This window comes from Macaca thibetana, chromosome 3 (assembly GCF_024542745.1).
Source record: "Macaca thibetana thibetana isolate TM-01 chromosome 3, ASM2454274v1, whole genome shotgun sequence".
Lineage (NCBI taxonomy): Eukaryota > Metazoa > Chordata > Mammalia > Primates > Cercopithecidae > Macaca > Macaca thibetana.
The window spans coordinates 124,077,879-124,100,944 of NC_065580.1; positions in this window are offsets into that span (position 1 = coordinate 124,077,879).

Below are 23,066 nucleotides of genomic sequence, written 5' to 3' on the forward strand. Positions count from 1 at the left end.
CTTATCAATAAACTCATTGTGTTCATGTATCATTTTATAGAATTCTTTTCGCTTTTGGTTCATGGTTTTCTTTAGCATTTTGAGCATATTTATGAAAGTTGGTTTAAAGTTTTATCTAATAATTTTAATGTCTGGTTATCCTCAGAAACAGTTTCTGGCAATTTCTACTTTTCCTTTAATTTGGCTGTATTTTTGTTTATTTGTCTGACTCTTACTTTTATTGTTGAAAACTGGGCATTTGAATTTTATAATGTCATAACTCTGAAAATCAGATTTTCCCTCTTTCTGAAAATTTACTGTTTCTGGTTGTTCAGGTCTACAGTCAGACATTTGTTTTAGACTTTTTCCAAACTTGTATTGCAATGACTATAGCTATTGTCATCTGGATTCACAGAAGTCTGCTCCATTATCTGAGTGGTCAGCCAGTGACTAGACCTGAGACAGATTTTCTTAAATGCCTGGAGAGAGGGAGAGAGAGAGAGAACACTCCTCTGCTTGTCATTATGTCATTACAGCTTGGTTCTAATACAGCTGAGCTGGGATACTGCTCAATGCTAAGCAGGCTGCCTGCGGTGCTTCCTTTTCCTTCACCCTTTGCTTGAACAAAGCCCACATATCTGCCAGACACGCAGGTCTACGTCTTCTCAGATCCTTTCTGAGCGTGCATCCTGTCCAGGGTATATGCATCACACCCTTTCTTCGAGCCCTTCATTCCACAAGAGACCTACTTCCTTGCCTTCTCCTGCTCAGCACACTTGAGCCTTCATACCACTTGCCCCATCTGCCATCTCTTGGCCCAGGTGGGTACAGAAAATATGTATCTATATCTTTCGACAGACACTATCACTGCCTTGGGTAGAGGGAAGGAGCAGCAAAACAAAGATCAGCCTCTGTACTAGTTCCGCAGGGAAACAGCAGACATGTCAAAATACAAAACCACAGCATTTTAAGAACAAAGACCTTTTCACTGCCCTGGCACCAGCAAACAGCACCAGAAACACAGGAAATCCTTCCCCTGGCTGCTGCCATTGCCCTAGAAAATGAAAGATGGTAAGCAGATGGATGAAAGTGCCACAGTACTCTCTCACCAAAAATCAGTTGTCCTTTTCTCTATTGATGAGTTCTTTGGTTGCTGTTAAATTTTAGATTAGGGCCAGGTGTGGTAGCTCACACCTGTAATCCCAGCACTTTGGGAGGCTGAGGCAGGCAGATCACCTGCCAGGCATGATGACGCATGCCTGTAATTCAAGGCTACTGTAGAATTTTTAAAACGTTCATTGTTGATATTTTAGGGATGCTATTTTCAGTCTTTAACATTTTTTTCTTTTCTTTTTCTTTCTATATTTTTAAGATGGAGTCTCACTCTGTCGCCCAGGCTGGAGCGCAGTGGTGGGATCTCAGCTCACTGCAACCTTTGCCTCCTGGGTTCAAGTGATTCTTCTGCCTCAGTCTCTGAAGTAGCTGGGACTACAGGTGTGAGCCACCATGCCTGGCTAATTTTTGTATTTTTAGTAGAGAAGGGGTTTTACCACATTGGCCAGGCTAGTCTTGGACTCCTGAACTCAGGTGATCCGCTCACCTCGGCCTCCCAAAGTGCTGGGATTACAGGTGTGAGCCACCACGCCTGGCCTCTTTAATGTTTTTATTAGTTATTTTTCTAATTCTAATATGTCCAACACTTGGTATATTCTCTTATTTTATTGTTTTTGAATTTTTCTCAAAAACGATAAAAGAACGAATTTTGATTTTGTTGTTGCTCAGCAATTAGTCACGGTTAGAACTAATTGGGTGATGCGGTTTTGTATGAATAGTTAAGGGATCCTGTACTGCTGGGCTTAGGGAGTATCTGCTGCTTTCTCGTTTCCTGGCTTTAAGTTTTATATACGTTCCATAGTTTACAAATTTTTTCTCCAGATAAGCAATATAAATTCAAACTTCAGACCAACTTAATATACAACATCAGAGTTTGGATTTCTCGTGGTACATTTTATTGTATTTAACCTATAGCCTAGACAGTAGCAAAAATCTTCTTTGTCTTTTTGAGTCAGACAGATGTCTTTCTAGATTCTGCTAATGAGTCAATCTTTTATGAAGGTTTCTCATTTCCTACCTTAACCGTCATGTTTTCTTTCAGGCGTATTTAAAGCCATCACTATGTATAACACAGTCTACGTTTTCTTCTGTGGCTCCCAATTCTCTTTCAATAGCTAGGTATGTTCTTTTCTTTTTTTACAAGATACAGAGTGTACTCTTAAAAAACTTCTAGTTGCACAATATTTCTAAAGATTTACTGAAATCCTACATAAACTTATCTCATGTTGCTAAAGTTGAACTATCATTATTGACTCTTTAACTTACTTTAATCTGCATCTATTCATATCCCTTCACGGAATTTCCAAATTCAACAGTATCTCTTATAGTCTTACTTTACTTGATCTCTTGGAAGCAAATGGTTTAATAAATCAATTTCTTCTTTTTAAACACATTTCTATTTATTCTCTGTGCCCGAATATTCTTTTTCCCATCTGATTGTTTCTTTCAGTATTTTTTTTCAGATACTCCTTGAATAATGTTTTGTTATGAAAAATTTCCTACAGTTTATTGCTTGATTCTTTCTAATTTCACTGAAATCAATTATTTTTTATTACTTTTGATATTCTAGATTAGATTTCAAGAAGGAGGAAAAAACTATTTTATTACATTAACTTTAAATAGAAAGCAAATAATTCTCAGCACTGTTTAGGCTTTTGGATGGATAGGTTTCCTACCTTAGTAGCCTTTAGTAGTAGCTGGTCACTAACTGATGTTAGGCTTGTCCATGGATATAAAACAGGTTAAACCATGCCCTAATTGTGTCATGCGTGTGGTAATGGTGATATGCCTAGTAACAGAAAAACTATTCCAAAATATATTCAGTTAAATATTTTAAAGCACTTATTTCCTCAAGAAATCTGAGTAAAACCAATTCCAGTGGGAGTCTCTTAGCTTACATATTAAGACTATTAATAAATATAGATTCCAGGACAAAGTTGCCTTGTGGCTATAATCAGAGTGATTGTGGAAGCACAGATTTCCATTGACATCTGGTTGACCTAATTCTCCTACATTTATAGAGATTGGTAACTGAAGAGAATTTTCAATAGCTGAATATTTCTCCAGGGCACACCTCCTAACCATTTTTGTAAACACAATCGTGTTCACAATTCTGAATTGATTACTTTTTTATTGGAGAAAATTTTGTTACACTGACAATTTTAATGTTTTTTTTTTTTCGGAAAACATTAAACATCTTCTGTCTGCTAAACAATTCAGTTTAATTAACTTGTGAGTTTTGTTTCCCTCTGTAAAAATGGAAAACTACTCCCCAAAATAGAAGATCGAACACATTTATTCTTTTTAAAAAAACTTTATATGGAGCTTATGAACTTCACAATTATTTTTTTTTTTTTTTTTGAGACGGAGTCTCGCTTTGTCGCCCAGGCTGGAGTACAGTGGCCGGATCTCAGCTCACTGCAAGCTCTGCCTCCCGGGTTCCCGCCATTCTCCTGCCTCAGCCTCCCGAGTAGCTGGGACTACAGGCGCCCGCCACCTCGCCCAGCTAGTTTTTTGTATTTTTAGTAGAGACGGGGTTTCACCATATTAGCCAGGATGGTCTCGATCTCCTGACCTCGTGATCCGCCCGTCTCGGCCTCCCAAAGTGCTGGGATTACAGGCTTGAGCCACCGCGCCCGGCCCAGGATAAAAAAGTTTTTAGTCCATAACACTCAAACATTGTGATAGAAAGAATGTTACATTTTCACAACAGTGGGAAGAATGTCAGTGGGAGAGGCATGGCCAGAGCTGTGTTCCCCTGCCCTAAGGAAGAGGCCGGCAGCTGCCAAGTCACATGGAATTCAGGGACACAGTGAATTTCCCTCTCACTTGATAGATGTATGAAGATTGTCTTGACAGGGTCAAGAATAATAGCATCATTGTTCCAGGGAGCTTTATTATTATTATTATTATTTTCAAGATAGTAAAAATTTTATCTGATTAAGGAATTGAGATGCGCTATAAGATACAGCCCATTTGTAAAGACCACTGCAGTTGAAAGTTAAAGGATACACTCCAGAGAAAAGCTTAAATCAGCTTGTTTTACATTTTAGGGCCTTCATCTACAACATCCCACTCCTGGCCCAAAATTCTCTATATAATTCAGAATGTTTTTAGTTAGAGGTATTAGAAGTCCTTATGGAACCACCAACGTTTCTAAATAGATGATAAATTGTTCGCTAGAGGTCCAGATAACAGAATGCAGGCAGTAATTATGAGAATGATCATGATTTCCAGAAACCTCAAACATAGGAACCACAACCACACACTGAAAACTGCAATCAGTTGACATCAGAAGGATGTTTCACAAGGATAAGACTGCAAGAAAGATAATTGCCAAAGTACAGGGGAGCATCAATCTTTCCATAAAACATAGTAACAATGACCAGATACCAAAGAAGTAGTCACAATTCTATTGCTGTGTTACCAAATTCTCACCAAAAAGTAAGATGTTTAACTATTAAAATATCTTTAAATATTTTGCACTCTTTCTCATTTAAAAATTATAATAAACTTAATAACTAGCATGTGCTATAGGAGCATGTGCTGACATTGATGGTAATTGCACCAAATAACTGGGTGGCAGCAAATGTTCTGGAGCCATAATATAATTTTCTCTTTTAGGAGAGGAGTCAGCCAAGGTCAAAAGTTGTCAGAAACTTGAGAGGATATGGAAAGTAGAAGTAACGTCGGAGTAAAAATCAAGACAAAAAGACATGATTTAATGTGGCTTTCTGCCTCTTCTTTTTCTATATTTATTCTATTCTCTCATCCAGATTTAGTTTTGGAGACAGTGGAGGATAAACGTTAAGAAATGCTGGGGTTTATTCATTGCCTGACTACTTGTAGCTTTGTAGTCATAGGCAAATTCCTTAATGTCTTTATATTGCTGAATTTTCCTTTAAAAACCCAATTGTTCACCCTCAAAGTGTAGGAGAAAAGCATACTCTAGCTCAGAGGGAGGACCTTCTTCCTAATTTCCCCTTCTCAGCCTGTGGAACTAGAAGAACTTCATGGAAGTTGCCATCTGCCAGGAACCTTGAGTGTCTCTGCTCATTCTTGCTCATTATTCCCAGAAAGCAAGATGGGGCTGGTTTTGATCTGGACCTTGCCTCAGGGTTCTGTTTCCATGGAGCAAACTTGAAGGATTAGGCAACAAAGATGATGCTTGTTTTTATTCACTGTAAAAGTGGTAAATCCCCCAGTTCACTGTTCCTTTCCAGAAATACTGCCCACCACATATCCAGGCTGGGCCTCTGTGTAACTCTTGGGGAGCAAGGAACCAGCATGAACACTGAGCATCCTGCCTGCGATTCTACCACTGCTCTTCCTGTGAGTCTCACAGTCTTTGACTTTGATTCGGGAATCTTGTGTTTTCACGAAACTATGTATGGGAGGCTAGTTTGTTAGCTTAAATGCTGCAAGAGATTTAATTTTCTCACACCTTTCACAATTATTTGCAGCCACACTTCCCTATGGAAGTAACATAATTTTGTTTCTCAAAATTGAGGAGGTAACTTTTTTAACTTACAGAGAATGAACAATTTGCAAGAGGGATTTCTGAAGTGCACAGAGCCTGATCTGGAAAAAATATTGTAGGACAAAACAAGAGACTTTGGGATGTGTTCATGAAAGACTAGGAAATAAAGTTAGCCTGTGTATAGGAAGCAGTCTTAGTATGGAAAAATCTAAAGGTATGGGTAGTAAGGTTGTTATGGTCCAAATGTTAAACTGAGTGTGCAACAATTGGGTTTCCTGATCCACATATTGGAAGACAGAGGATGCGTCACAGGATGACGCATGGAGAATGATCCATAACAAAGGAGTGCTATTGCCGGGGCTGATTCAAAACCCTTTGAGATGAAGTAGTGAGAACAGTGATGAATATTCCATAATCAACAAAACCACCAAGTAACAACTAACATTCAATAAAATACTCCATCAATGGTTCATAGCTGTGAAGAAGTGGGATAATCTGCTTTGAATTGCTTTGTTTTAGAGAGTGAAATTTAACAACTTAAAAAAATTGCTAGGAAAAAAAGGCAAGCATACTGTACAAATCCGTTTATTAGCCTTATTATAAGCTACTTACAAATTGGTAAATTTAACCTATGGTCATGAATTCAATACATATGGTTAGACTAGTTTAAGTAAAATACCACAAAAAATAAATGAAGACAATTTCAGTATGTCTTATAAAGTCAGAAGACAGACACAAGTTCCCAATTAGCGTAAGTAGGATGAAAATTTTTTTTTTTTTTTTTTTTTTTTTTTTTTTTTGAGACGGAGTCTCACTCTGTCACCCAGGCTGGAGTGCTGTGGCCGGATCTCAGCTCACTGCAAGCTCCCCCTCCCGGGTTCCCGCCATTCTCCTGCCTCAGCCTCCCGAGTAGCCGGGACTACAGGCGCCCGCCACCTCGCCCGGCTAGTTTTTTTTTTATTTTTTTAGTAGAGACGGGGTTTCACCGTGTTAGCCAGGATGGTCTCGATCTCCTGACCTCGTGATCCGCCCGTCTCGGCCTCCCAAAGTGCTGGGATTACAGGCTTGAGCCACCGCGCCCGGCAGGATGAAAATATTGATTAAGCTTCTGCATATGGGTAGGATGGTATAGTCTATGGCAGGCCAATGCTTTCATTCCAATAAGCAGGAAAAACTGGATAAATTATGAAAATCATGTTTAAAGGCTTAAGAGAACTTCAGAAGCAACCAAAGAAGGGGAGAATCTTTTATGTGGCAGCTGAGGATCTGCAGCTATCCACAGAGGCATTTACTATTTCAAGGGAAGGCCAGAGTCTAAGAATTTAGGATTGGCTCAGCCAGTAGACATTACTAAAAGACACAGAGGTGAGACAGTACCACCGCTGATACTAGTTGTCACCAGCGCACCTTATTAATACACCTTGGTGGGATGCCTTCCTTTCTCTGGCCCACTTTCTAACTTCTCCACCTCCAAAACTTACCTTTTGATCCTTCACTCAGAGTCTGCTTTTGAAAACCTGTGTTAACTTTACTGTTTTAAATTTAAGGATGTTCTGGGCTTTGTTGGTAATATGACAGCTAGCATGAAAATATGAGTTACAGCAATACAATGCCAGGCTTGATACTCTGGGCTTGTATAGTTAAGACTTGAGGGATTGTATGTTACATGAGGATTTCTTAGACAACTGTGATTATATAATCAACTATGACCATAATCCTTGGGGTACTACACACACAGCTGCCTGAACCTAAAGAGAGACATGACCTCAGTAAGGTGTACATAAAACTGTATGCAAAGTTTCATATATCAACTGATATTAATCAAATTAAAAATAGTAGTAACAAGCTGATAAGAGATGAATATTTAGACATACCATACATATGCACATGTAAATGTATAAATAGTCCTGAATTGAAATAATTGAATTTTTAACTTTAAAAATAATTTTCAGTGTGGAAAATTTATATCAAAAAGTGAAAATAGCTACATGTACCAATAGGATAAGACATAATTATTTTGTAACCAGTTTTTCTGCTGAAAATATATTGGAAGTACATCTGAATCAATCAAATACTTCAATGATTCATAATGCAGACAACTACATTGAGTATCTAGTGTTTGACTTATAATTGCAGGACATCTACATCATGCTGTATTTGGCTCTTCTAAACAATGATTCTGAAAATTTTTTGTAATAAAACAAAACGTATTTTCAATTATTCCCACAGGCTATTTGTATCAAAGATAATGCATATATCGAAATAGTTTTCTAAATTTTTCCCAGTGAAAAATATAAAATTTACATTTTATTCTAGAATATTTGAGTGTGCACGCTCCCGCAGACATAGACTCATACTGAGATTTATCATTATTTTTATCATAATATGCTAAGAAGGGTAAAATGTGTTTGTGTTTTAGGCATTTCTGAACTAATTAGTTTATATATTTATTGGCCACATATATTTTTTCTTTTGAGAATTGCTTTTTCACTTCATTGCAAATTGTTTTTTAAAACCCATTTATGTCTAGTGTTCCATTAGTGGAACGCTAAGCATGTAGAAATTATTTATATCCTACTTCTCAAGGTCATCGCCAAGGTCTATTGAAAAAATTCAAAAAATTGCAACCTCAGGCACAAATGAATTATGTTTTTGAGGCTCTTTATATGTACAGATATTAGTTCTTAGTCTTTTATACATTTTAAGTATTATTTTTCCCGTTTTAAATAATATTTTAATAATAATTGCTCTTCTTTCTTTTGTTTTCCTTATATATCTTTATTATTTTATTCATTCCCTTTTTCCCTTCTTCCTACCTTCCTTCACTCCCTCCTTTTGTTCCTTTTTAATTTTACTTTGTTTCTTCTCATTTTGTTTGTTTTCTATTTTAAATTGTCGAATGTATCAATATTTTAATTTATAAATTTTATTCTTGAAGTCAGGCTTAGAAAGCCCTCAATCATGTTAAAATACATAAAGTTTCATCTGCATTTTATTCTGGGTTTCATATTTTTACATGTTCACTTCCTAATTCTTTTATAACATACCATGCTATAGTAATGGCTACATTTTAAGGGATGTCAATAGAATTAGTGATTATGGAAATACTGCATTTTAAGGCTGGATGAGTCATTTGAGGAAACAACAGACCTAAGTAGTTTAAACAATTTTTAAATTACTATTTATTTAAATGAAAGAGGGATAATCATCTCTGGAAACATTATTTGGGAGCTTAAAGTTACTTCTGGTGAGCCCTTAGGTAAGGAGCTTATGGCCAAATATAAGGGAGAAAGGAGCTGATGATGCAGAATCTAACCTGAAGAAAAGGTCCCAGCAGCAGACCAGCAGGCCAGGCTAAGTCTAAGCAAATAAAATGCCAATAGGGTCTCCATTTACTGAAATAGCAGCAACATTTTGGTAGTGCTAGAAAATGTGTTACTTAAAGTTTACCTTTCCATGTTATAAATCCCTTCCAAAGCTCTCAGTTACTCTGTTAAGTGTATTATAGAATGCAGACTCAATGCCAGCTGCTTATTAATTCCCTTTGGATAATGAAAAAATATATGCACCAGGGTGATTAGCTGAGATGCAGGGGTGAGATTATTTGAGAGGATGCTGGAGAAGCATGAACCCACAGGTTGGACCAAAGGTCACACATGACATCACTGACACATAAGTGTTCCCTGGAAATCTCCTAAAAACACTGAAATAAACGGAATTATTTAGCAGTCAAGCAAGATGTTCCTCAGGTGGGTAGAAAAATTTGGGAAATTCAGGTAAAGGTGAACTTAGACACTAGAAATTTCAAAACTTGTTAAGACAGGGGCCTTTCTTTTGCTCTCCTTGTGATATTTGTGTTATGAATGTATGTTATTAGATAAATTGTAAAATCACTTAATCACATGAAATACCTCTAGAGTTTTTACTTAAAATGTATTCTATTTAAAGATTAATTTGGGGATAATGTACCCATTCTTAACATGCATTGTTTTTGTTTTTGTTTTTGTTTTCATAAAAGAGCAAGGCAGTCTCTTTTCCTGCTCAAAGTTTATGTGTGTTTCCCAGTGGCATTTTGTGATATTTCTTAGAGCTCCTGCATAGCAAACAGTTGTTCCTAGTTTTCTGAAATATTCACCTACTACTCTAAATGAGATTCTTAATTGTGTAAATTGTTTTGCCACATATGCTACAAAGGATATACTTTTGACTTTTCATTTTTTTGATTTCCCAATATAATTCTCCTTTTAGTCCTAGTGTGTTTCAGTAGATTTGCTTGGGGTTTTGGTGACAAAATCTCTCCAGTGACAAATAATTATAATGGTACTTACTTGATTGTTACGTGTATGTTTAATTGATTTATTAATACTCTATTTCAATGACTAAAATCCAAGAAATTTTTTTTTTTTTTTTTTTTTTTTTTTTTTTTTTTTTTGAGACGGAGTCTTGCTCTGTCGCCCAGGCTGGAGTGCAGTGGCCGGATCTTAGCTCACTGCAAGCTCCGCCTCCCGGGTTTACACCATTCTCCTGCCTCAGCCTCCCGAGTAGCTGGGACTACAGGCGTCTGCCACCTTGCCTGGCTAGTTTTTTGTATTTTTTAGTAGAGACGGGGTTTCACCGTGTTAGCCAGGATGGTCTCGATCTCCTGACCTCGTGATCCGCCCATCTCGGGCTCCCAAAGTGCTGGGATTACAGGCTTAAGCCACCGTGCCCGGCCCAAGAAAATATTTAAAACAAATAACCTTGCATTCTTAAGGCCTTTTATTGGTAAGACCTGCAATGTTTCAGTATTTTTATGATGCTTGCTATTGACAGTGTACCATACTAAGGAAGTGAAATTATATTATTTTCCTTAATGATTTATTTCTTTAAAATGAGAGGCTGTTAAATTTCAATGGTTTTTCTATGCATAGTGAGGTACTAAGAAGTCTTTTCTGTTGAAAATTTATCCATAGTTTGATTAGCTTACAGTATTTTAATAAACTTTATTATCATTGTGAATTATTTCTTTAGATATACAGAATACTTCAATTTGGGGTGTATATATATCATGATTGAAGACCTCATGATTTTATGGTGATTTTTTTTCATCTGTTGCCATCAGGGCATTACTGGTCTTATAAAATGTATTGAGAAGAATTTCTGTCTTCTGTGTCCAGAAAATTCAAAAAAATAGTTTATTATAATGGAAATCATCTAATCATGAAAAACATTAATGTTATTCTAGTTCATGTAACCATCTGGCTGGTACTTTTCTAAGACAATGTTAAAACTATCTTTTTTTTTTGTCTGTTCAATTTTTCCAATATTTTGAGATAAATTTAGAAGTTACTAGTTTTTATGGGAACTTACTACAGAAAATCAAAATCTAAAAATATAACAAGAATAAGTTGTAATTTTGTAAGCCTCAACTAATTAGGTTTATTTCCAAATATTCTAATTTCTTCCCTTTCATTTAGTGTTTTGGCTCTGCCCATTTATTTATTTATTCATTTTTAAACAATTTTTTAAACTTTGATCATTCATTTCCACCAGATTTCAGTCTCCTAATTAAAAAATAGTTCCTTTTACTTTTCTTATTTTTTTTACTTTTCAAATTTTGTTTTATTTAGATTTTTAAACCCTCTTAGTTAAACTTGTAATTCATTTATTCTTGGGCTTTTAAATGTGAGTACCATTTGTGGGATAAGTATTCCTTTTGTACGCCTTTGGCTAAACACCATTTTTCACATTTCATTCGAATTTGTCCACTGAATGTTGCGCTATGTTTGTTTACAATGGCACTAAATAGACTGCATTACTGTTTTTGCCAATAGTTATGCCTGGAAGACTCTCGCGTTTCTCGTGTTCCTGATTGCACCTTACACGCCACTATTTAATATAGTACATTCTGCTCCCTTGTTCCTTTGAAACTATTGCTACCAGAAGCTACAATCTCCTGAGTGGATGTAGAAAATGGGATAGATCATTAGGCTCTTTGTAGAAGGAGCTCTGTGGGGGAACAAATGCGATGATTTGTATCTTATCACCAGGCCTAATTGTCTTATATAAGGTTGGAGGGTGGGCATGGGGTGGAAGCTAACGCCATTTTCTGTTTTTTTAAACATTTATGGGTGAGTTTGCTACCAGTTATCACTTTTTAGGGCCAATTCTTTTGCAATTAGTGGTAATTCTTCTTGATATTTGGTACATTATCGGACAATACATGCTATTTCAGTATAGGTTCTTCTTGTTTGTTTGCTTTGTTTGGAGTTTGCTAATTTTAACAGGGAGATTGAAAAAAGATGAATCGGTGCCATGTAATTAACCAAAATTGCATTCCAGATATCTTCTGGATAGCTTGTTTGCGAACCTCATTATATACCTTGAGATAAGGATTTTTGTTGGAGTTTATGATATATGGTATTTTATCAATAATTTTCTGATTTTCTATATAAGAAAGATTTTAGATTGGTCAGAGAGATATAAGTTTGAACAAATAATATTGGGTGCACTTGTCCAGACTTATGCCCAAGGATAATTTATGTCCAGAGAGATGGACATAAATTGCTAAAGTATGACTGTTTTTGCATTACATACAGTATACTGGCAAGTGTTTAACAAACAGTTATTGGAAACAGCATATACATATATGTAAGAGATATACAGTATATATAAATAGATATACTTGTTTATTACAAGTATTACTAATATAGATGGTATGTAACAACACTTAATTTACAAATAACAATAAAATATTTTTGATAATTTAATTTAGCCATCTGATTCTCACAGAATGTTTCATTGATTTTTGCCAAGCTTCTCTTGTGTTTGTAGCTAACTTGCGGTTGAAATTAACACATGAGTACAGATCCAACATACATATTGGTTGATTTTTTTCACATGAATAAGAAAGATGAACATAATAAAGACATACACATGTTGGAGCTTTGCTCATTAATTGTTGTTGTGAGTAACTTTATTGAACTATATATGATATTACTTTTCTAGTACTAAATAATTTTCAGTAATTTTGTGTTATTCATAATGTCATGGCTACAGACACATATCACACTTTTAAGCTTAATCCACATTATCTTTAGGTAGAAGACTTCAAAAATGTATGGGCAGAATTTCATTTCTTCATCACTTTCTTAATTGTAGTTAAGGTAACAATACATCAAGCCCTGATGCAGAGAGTTTTCAGATATCCGGGTGTGACTCCTCCTACTGTGGCTAATGTGAAGCTGGACAACATGACACACAGTGGCACTCTACTGTGCATGGTTTCTCCCGCCCAGGTTCAGTGGAGGGATCTAACCACAGGGTGAAGAGGATAGTATAAAGCATAGAATAACTGGAAAAGGAGGTTTAACTATGTATTTACTTGTTTTTTTAATATATTTATTTTTCTTTAATTTAATCTTTAAAAATTGCCATGTTTAAAACCAGCTCATAACATTTCTGAAAATGTAACAGTTGTTTCTGTGAGCCCAGGTGAGTCAGCCACCACACACCATCGATTCCATACTTGTCCTGCCATCTCAGCTCAATTAACCGGAGTCTGCACTTTCCAGTGGTGTGTTCGCTAAATGCTGGCAGTGCGGTCAGTGTGATTACTTTGGTAAAGTAATTCACAGCAACAGGAAAATGAGTCCTATTTCTTTACTTGTATTCATAGGAAACTTATTAACCCAAGGTTTGAATAGAAGCCATTGGGGAATAATTTTGAAAAGTGATTTTCCTTAGTCCAGGATAAATGTATACCAATAAACTCTCCTTAAAAAAATCTCACAGCTAGCTTGCCTATATAAAGAAAAACACAGAACAGGCATTATAGCCAAACAAATAATCAACTCTCTCCCCACAAAGGCAGGTGTCCTCCCAATAAACACAAAATCACAAACATGAAACGCACCGTTACACAATGTTGAATAAACATGTAGAGTTAAACACCAGGAAAAGCATATAAGGGAATTATGAGTATAAAAATAGAGGAGAATTTCAAGTATTCCCATATTCCATGTAAACATTTTGTTTAAACTCTTTCTGTTCTCTGCTTTCCTCTTCTCAATTAGGTGTTACGAATGTGAAAAACTGGACAATAATTTGTCAGTTAAATTGCAAGTCAAATCACAATAAACTAACATGATTACAAGTATATTTTAATTTAATTATACAATTTAGGTTCCTTAATGTTTCATTAAATGAGTGAACTAAATTTCAATGAGAGCAAATTTATTGATAATGAGGACTGATTTGCCATGTCTATACGTGAGTTAAGTATTGCATGTAATGTATGTTGTCTAGACTCTCCTCAACACATCTTTGAATATAACCAATAAAACAACACAGTTATTTTCTTATATGCAAGCTTATTTATTGTGAGAAAACTCTAATTAGGATAGTAAGATAGCTTTGGAGTTTTAGTGCTTCCCTTGGCTGAGATAATGAGTAAATTTGAACACTCACCTTTAACTTACTGACCCATCAAGGTCTCTACCAAATTTCGATTGTACCAAGGCAAGTACATTTTTAAAGTTTTCCACCTAAAGTGGCATTGTTGCTAGGGTGTTTATATTTTAATTTGACTTATCTTTTGATTTTTCTCTTTAAGATAGGATAATTCTCCTTCTCTATCACCAAATTCACAAATTAACCTTAATTGCCTTGAGAGTACTATTTCTGCCTTAAAGCAGTTTCTTTATTACAGATGTGTATTTTAGATAGATTATACAAATTGCATGGACTCCACATACCTTATTATTGTGATAATAAAACTAAATGTTATTAGAAAGAACATCTTTCTTACTATATTCTTACTATATCTTTTAATGGCATATTTCTTATAAGGCATATCTTTCAAATATTTAAATTGGATTATTAATTTATTCTTATAGCTCAGGGGCAGAGTTTAAATTTATATGCAAATGTCACCACTTCTAAAGGTTTGAATTCACCTAGTTTGTTGAAGTGTGACTTTGCATCACAGTTACATAGTGTGCATATAATCTCCTGGAAGAGAAATGACTTTCTCCAGTTATCTTTAGTATAATAACTGAACAGGAATATTTGAATACTTAGAAATGTATAAGATCTATTTTATGATTCCATAAATATTTCATATGAGAAAACCTTGCAATCTGCATTATCATTCACTTTCAAGTTGATATCACAAGTATCAAGATTAAGCCAAATAAATATCTCCTTGAATTTATGGTCAAGCACTAATAAAATTAAAATTACAAAATATGCATAAATAACATGTAAAGAAAAAGAGTATTTTGATATAATACCTTACAGAAAAAATATACATATATACAAGTTGATTCAGTCTTATTTTGAAATAGCACCAAAAATAAATATCGTGTACCCTATGTTAACCTATTTTTTAACAACAACTACTTATAAAAACTTATTCATATAGTGCTTAATAGTCTTTTTGGGTCTTCAGAATGATTGAGAGCAGTTTAATGCATCTACTTTTCTAACCTTAATATGATCACAGTGTGTTATTAAATCATTCTTAATGGTTCTGTTTTTCATGCTAAGTGCATCCAGATCCTTTTTTTATAGTAAATTTTTCCTGCAGGTCAAACTGCCTCAACCACTGGGCTATGGAACCATTCCAGGGCAGGGACCAGGTCTTATTTATCGTCACTCTGTCTCTCACAGCTCATACCATCCCCTACATTTATAGTAGACACTCAATAAATGTTTGTGAAATGAAACATTTCCAAACCAAATTAGTACATTGCTTAGCCCCAATCATGTATTGGGAAAACAGCTAGAGATAAACATAAGTAAACACAGTCTTTACAACTAGAGAGATTTCAGACATGGACAGAGCATGTTTAGAAACAAAATAATAAATGAAATCATGAAATAGTATACAAGTCCCGGTGGAGTTCAAACAAGGGAAAGAAACTTCAATCTCAGAAAGCTGAAAATGACTTGAAAGATAAAAAGTAAGATAGACTCTGAAATAGGATCGTGTGGGACCTGAAGTGGAAGAACTGTAATATTCAATAACCTGGAGCCATGGAATAGGCAGCAGTTTTCCATGAAATGCAAGTAATTGAGTATTTGTAGTGACCCCAGGTCAAGGGAAGTTTATGTCGGTGTAGGCATCAGTGTGGCATGGGAACTTGTGGCTGGTCAGGCATTCTCATAGCACGCATCTTATCAAGCTTCTGTGTCTCCACTACTGTGAAATGCCACTTCTATTTTAAACTTACATTTGTATATATACTTGCTTTATCCTTACGTTTGTATGTCCTAGGTTTTGAACTTTGCATTAAACTCAATTCATTGTCTATTCTTATGCTATTACACACATATTTATTCTTCTAGATTTATAATTAATTGGATTTGATTGTATGGTGAGACTTCTTTGTTATTTTCTGTTTTCAATGATTTGCTGAGTGAAGAGGTGTGGGAATGGATTTGGTTTGCAGAGGATGGGCAGAGATGGAACAACTTCTGTAGGGTGTAGAGAGAGTTTCTAGATAAGCTTACATAACAATTTTGCTGGCCAGGATTGGGACCCTAGCCAAGACTGAATGAGATTGAGTTGAGACCCTAGCCATGAATCTGAAAATGCCTTGCTCCTAAGCCATGTGGCTTTTTCCCTCAGCCCTCAGAATTCCAGATGTAGAACTCAAAAGGCAAGTGGTAACATGTGTTCAACCATGAGTTGTGGAAGTTTTGAATGCTAGCAAGAAAGTGACTGCATCCTTGGGCCATTGGCTTAAAGCTTCTATGTGTAAATAAAAGTCACAGTTGAGGTATTGTACTTGGTTAACAAAAGGAAACATCTATATTTACAAAATGGAAAGACAGTGGAAAAGAGGAGAGAGAATGCTAAGAGAAAGGAATATTTCAGAATTAGTTTTCAGTGTTAAAGACGTTCCTAGTAAGGAAAACATAAAAGTGTGGCTGTGAAGGTCCATGAAAAAGTGAATTAAATATGTTAGTCATAGGAATTAAACAGGTCTAAGAAATCAGAGGTTAGAATGTTACAAGTTCTTTCTTCAAAGATGTTGAAACCCTACCCTGCTCCGCCACCCTGCTGTAGTGAGAGATTTTATTCTGAAACATGGGAATGAGGTCACTGTTTTGTTCTCTTTGTTTGTTTGTTAGGCAGGAAATGTGATAAGCAGTGCATCCGGGAAATCCTAGATAAGAGAAGTGAGGGAGGAAAGAATTGGAATGAGAAGAAATGTGGCAGTTGTGGTTATCTCTGGAATTACCTGGGATGTTTGCACAGCTTCATGCTAGATATGATGAAGATTCTGAAAAAAGATTTTTTGGATGGCTGAACATGTACTTAACAAAAGAATTCTATCTAGTTTGCTAGAGTCAATCATGATTATACAAGTAACATATAATGAGGTTGTAATAATGACATTCAATACTTAATGGTTAAGAAATACTTGGCTTATTTTTTTTCAAGATATTATTACTTAGCTACTATTTCTGTGTCATATGTTTTCTTCACTCATACCATTCTAAACTGGGATGATATCACCATGTATCTGGGTCCTGCTCTCCAACTCTCTGTATGTACTTAATCAAACAATTTATGTTAGAAATGGATCAATTTTATTTAAAGGGTCTTTAATTTCTTTCTTATACTCTGCCAAATTCTCACCAGTGGTACTCAAAATTAAACCAAGATGCTCTTGGTGTGCTCCAGTCTCCAGTGACAGCACTTATGGGAGCATATCCGCACCTCTCACCCCTGCTTTTGCTGTGCCATGGGGAAGCTCTATTTAGATTTTGTAAGTGCACACACAAGGCGGCACTGTGGTTTTTGGCAGGACTGCCAAACACACTCCGTGGCTCGGGAGTCTACTGTGCTGTTTTATGCCTACCAGCAATCATTCGGGCTGATACTGCACATATTTGGCACTCACTGAATTCCTGTGACTTTATTCCCATTTTGTTTCTTTAATCTTGTCTGTGATATTGTGGTTGTGGGCCACAAAGTGTTAGAGGAGGAAGAAAAAGTGAGACCACTTTGCTTTGGCTGGAATACATCAGTTGAGACTGGCAGAATTTCTGTGAGTAAAAACAAAATATGTTTATCCTTATTTTTATGACTTCCCTAGCTTAGTAACTGAACAAATTTCATTCAGAATTCCTGTTATAAAGCACTTCGCTGTTCACCAAGCAAATGCGAAATACGTCTTCTGTGCACAACCCTCTTTTCTGGGCTTCCAAACTAAAAGCTCATGATGCACCCAAGAGCTGTATGGACTTTGGATTTTGCCTCGCAGGCTTGCTTACACTTTTTAAAAATTGGTGTTTTATTTATGAATACATAAATACACCCAGATAACTGCTTGGAGCTTAGCCTTATGTAGGAAGACAGATTTATTTCAAGGGAAGAGCAGGGAATAAATTTTTCTGTAAATAAGGAAGCTGAAATGGTATCTCATTATTTAATTCTATTTGTTCGTAGATTTACTGGATGTTTAATTAGCTCTTTGTGAACTGCTTCTTTTTAAACTAATTTAAAAATGTTTTGCAGAATTAAAATGTTAATATTTTTTGGCATTATGTTCATTGCAAATGTCATCATATTTTATCAAGATTTTAAGTTGAATAATCAATTAAAGGAAATTTTATAGGCTTTTGTCATTCAAAAATTTCAAATTAATTTTACAAGCCACTGAAATTAAAAATAGGACATACTCAAAATGGATCAAAGACTTAAGAATGGAAACTATAAAATGCCTTTGGGTGTGTATACTCAGCAATGGGACTGCTGGTTGAATGGTATTTCTCTCTTTAGGTCTTTAAGGAATCGCCACACTGTCTTCCACAATGATTGAACTAATTTACACTCCCAAATGTTTATAAGCAATCCTATTTCTCCACAACCTTACCAAGATCTGTTATTTTTTGATTTTTTAACAATAGCCATTCTGTCTGGTGTGAGATGATACCTCATTGGGGTTTTGATTTGGATTTCTCTAATGATGTTGTAGCAAAGACATGGAATCAACCTAAATGCCCATCAATGATAGACTGGGTAAAGAAAACGTGGTACATATACACCATGGAATACTATGCAGCCATAAAAAAGAGTGAGATATGTCTCTGCACCGTCATGGATGAAGCTGGAGGCCATTATCCTTAGCAAACTAATGCCGGAACAGAAAACCAAATACCACACGTTCTCACTTATAAGTGTGAGCTAAATCAGAGGGTGGCTGGAAGGAGAGTGAGGATCAGGGAAAATAACTAATGGTTATTAGGTGTAATACTTGGGTGATGAAACAATCTATATATCAAATTCCCATCACACATGTCTGCCTATGTAACAAACCTGCACACCCTGCACATGTGCGCTTGAATTTCAAATGAAAGTTAAAAAAAGTAAAGGTGTCAATAAAAACTGAAAACTATAAACTCTTAGAGAAAAATATGGGGGGAAACTTCATGGCATTAGGCCTGGCAACGATTTCTGGGTTATGACATCAAACAAGAATATAGGTACTTCAGGAATGAGGTATTGCTTTTGCTTTACTGCTTTTCTAAATAGAGGCAATCATGTATCAGAGAACCAGCAGGGAGATTCTGCCAGCTATTAAGTGTATGTACTTCAGTTATGCGTTCTGGACCTGAGGAAGTAACCACAGCATGGGCCTGGAACCACCGTGCAATGGATCTGACCTACATCTCCATGGATCCCTTGCTTCCATGAGCCCTACTTTCACTAGAAGGCCACAGGGATGTTTTGTGTCTCTGGGAATTAGTGTCAGGCAGGACAAGTAATCAGCAGACTCTTAAAAGTCTGATTATTTCCTTTCTTCTAATTCACAGTTATTCTGGTAAAAGACCATAAGACCCTTTAGAGAAGGCTGCAGAAAATAAGATGAACACTTCACATTTTTGGCAGTATAGCAAAAGTAATTTTCAAGATGACCCAGCCTCCCTTTCATTCAAGGGGTTCTGAGCCTGTAAACTGGCTCAAATATGAGCATTAATTGAGGGGCCAAATTCTCTATTTGAAAATTCAACTTAGAATTATGTTCACATGACCTGTAATTTTTTTGCTTATACACATTGAGTATGAACTCAGTTGGCTTCTTATCTATTTAACTTTAGGGACAGCACAATCAGCTAGCCGATACCATAGGGTTCTACAAGTCAGATATTTCTGATTGCTGCTTTGATTCTGGACCCTGTTATGGTAATCACCCATCTTATCTTTGGCAATTAAATGTCACCTCTGGCACTTGCCACTCCAGGATTCAGTTACCCTTGTTATATTTATGGATTCCAGTTCAGTGAACAGCAGTTCCCATTGCAATTTCTGACCTACGGGGAAAAGCAACCACAGAGTTCCTCAAGGATGCTGGGGCTCCCATCTCATCCTTATTCCTCACAGAAATGGAAAAAAAATATGTCTTCTGGATCCTTCCAGGGCAAGTAACTAGACATCACATGAGAAATCCACTCTTCCAATCTTAGTAAGCCTTTCAATACCTTCCTCTATGGTATATCAAGACAGTTCTGGCATTTAATGTCATTTAGTGTTGGCCATGTTTTAGTACATGTTTTAGCCGATCAAGCAAACAAATTAATTGAATTATTTCTGACCTCGAAAGCTACAACATTAAATCCAGAATCTCTGCTGGGTGGGCTCATATCAATAAATTTGGCCTGATTCAACTTTGTGTTCTTTCCACCATTATTCTGTACCCTTAATTTCCATTCCCACACTTATTCCCTAGATTTCTGCTTGGATAAATTGGAAAAACCGTGCAGTTATTTTGGAGTGTAGCAAATCTTTTCATGAGTCTTTTTAGGACTTGCTGAGACTGATTCTAGTTATAGGTCTAGAAGCAAAGCAGCATGGTATGGATGGGTCCTGAGGAGAATCGCACTGTCTTGCATGGAAAATCCTCCAGCAGAGGCCATTATAGGCTCATCAGGAACAGAAGGATTAACCTTTACAGGAGTGGAGTGGCAGCTTCTACTGGTAAAGAAGACTCAAGTGAATTTAGAGGATCATTGTCCTCTCCTTCATCAGGATCTACACATATGTCACAATGTCAGTTTTCAGGATTTCATCACTTTACAATCAATGCACCCACTTTAAGAGCAGATACCCTGAGAGGCTGGGGATTCTATTTTCATTATAAGTCCGCCACTCACAAGATGAGACTATGGGTTTGTTTTTCCAAGATCTCAGCTCTGTGACTGCAGGAGAAAAAGATTTCTTTCAAAACATACATAGAAACTTTCCCATCATTTGTACAGTTCTTGAGCCAAGAATTTGAATTTCTAAGCTCTTCCTTTTCTTTCCCAACTTTGTGCATCAGAAATAACAATAACTGGCCAATCATGTCACACTCATGAGTTTGACCTAAACAGAGTGAGGTATTAAATGCATGGCTCAACAGAAAATTGCTCATTATACCAAGAACAGCGTGACCTTAAACAGAATGAAAAATGACAATTACAGACAGATGCCAGCACCAAAATTGCAAGGATGTTGGAAATATGTCTCAAGAATTTTAAAGCAGATAACATAAAATCTTTAGCAAGAAATTATGAATACATTTTAAATCAATGAAAAAATAGAAATTATCTTCTACTACCTTGAATACTTCGGCCATAAAAGGAGATAAAAATATAGAAATTTTAGTCAAAATAAAATGACTGAAAAAAATTTTCAGTGGATGAACTCAAGAGCAGAGTGGAAAGGACAGAAGAAAAAATCGGTGGACCAGAAGAAAGAGCAATTAAAATGACCAATCTGAACAATAGAGACCTGTAAGACTTATAGAGACCTAGAAATTCATGGTATTGGTATTTTAGAACATACGCAAAGACATACCATATCCTGGGTTATAAAGCAAATTTCAATGAATTTTTAAGAATGAAAATAATAGACATCATGATCTCTGATCACAATTAATTCAAATTAGAAATAAATAACAGAAAGATAAAATCTCTAAACATTTGGAAAGTAAACAAATTTCAAAATAATCCATGGGTCAAAGAGAAAAGCTCAAGGAAAATAAAAATGTTCAGTGCACTGAAAAACAATGAAAATACAACATTTCCAAATTATAACACAGATAAAGCAGTTTGATTGGAAAATTTCTAGCACCAAATACATACATTAAAATAGAGATCAAATATTTAATCAATAACTTAAGATCTCACCCAAAAATTATAGAAAGGGAAAAATAAACTAAAAGATGGATAGAAATAATAAAGATAAATAAACAGATTTGAATACAGAAAAACAATAAAGGAAAGTCAATGAAACGGAAAGCTTTTGTTAAAAAGATCAATAATTTGGCAAATCTCTAGATAGGGTAATAAAGTTAAAGAGAGAAGACACAAATTACAGATTCATAAATTCAAAATGAAAGAAACGGTATCGCTATTGACTCTGCAGACTTAAAAGGATAGGTTTCCTGACTTTTTAATGATTGCCATTCTAACTGGTGTGAGATGGTATCTCATGGTGGTTTTGATTTGCATTTCTCTGACAGTCAGTGATGATGAGAATTTTTTCATGTGTCTGTTGGCTGTATGAATGTCTTCTTTTGAGAAATGTCTGTTCATATCCTTTGCCCACTTTTTGATGGGGTTGTTTGTTTTTTTCTTGTAAATTTGTTTGAGTTCTTTGTAGGTTCTGGATATTAGCCCTTTGTCAGATGAGTAGATTGCAAACATTTTCTCCCATTCTGTAGGTTGCCTCTTCACTCTGATGGTAGTTTCTTGTGCTGTGCAGAAGCTCTTTAGTTTAATTAGATCCCATTTGTGTATTTTGGCTTTTGCTGCCGTTGCTTTTGGTGTTTTACACATGAAGTCCTTGCCCATGCCTATGTCCTGAGTGGTATTACCTAGGTTTTCTTCTAGGATTTTTATGGTATTAGGTCTAACATTTAAGTCTCCAATCCATCTTGAATTAATTTTCGTATAAGGAATAAAGAAAGGATCAAGTTTCAGCTTTCTACTTATGGCTAGCCAATTTTCCCAGCACCATTTATTAAATAGGGAATCCTTTCCCCATTTCTTGTTTTTGTCAGGTTTGTCAAAGATCAGATGGCTATAGATGTGTGGTATTATTTCTGAGGACTCTGTTCTGTTCCATTGGTCTATATCTCTGTTTTGGTACCAGTACCATGCTGTTTTGGTTACTGTAGCCTTGTAGTATAGTTTGAAGTCAGGAAACAACAAGTGCTGGAGAGGATGTGGAGAAATAGGAACACTTTTACACTGTTGATGGGATTGTAAACTAGTTCAACCATTATGGAAAACAGTATGGTGATTCCTCAAGGATCTAGAACTAGAAGTACCATATGACCCAGCCATCCCATTACTGGGTATATACCCAAAGGATTATAAATTATGCTGCTATAAAGACACATGCACACATATGTTTACTGTGGCACTATTCACAATAGCAAAGACTTGGAATCAATCCAAATGTCCATCAGTGACAGACTGGATTAAGAAAATGTGGCACATATACACCATGGAA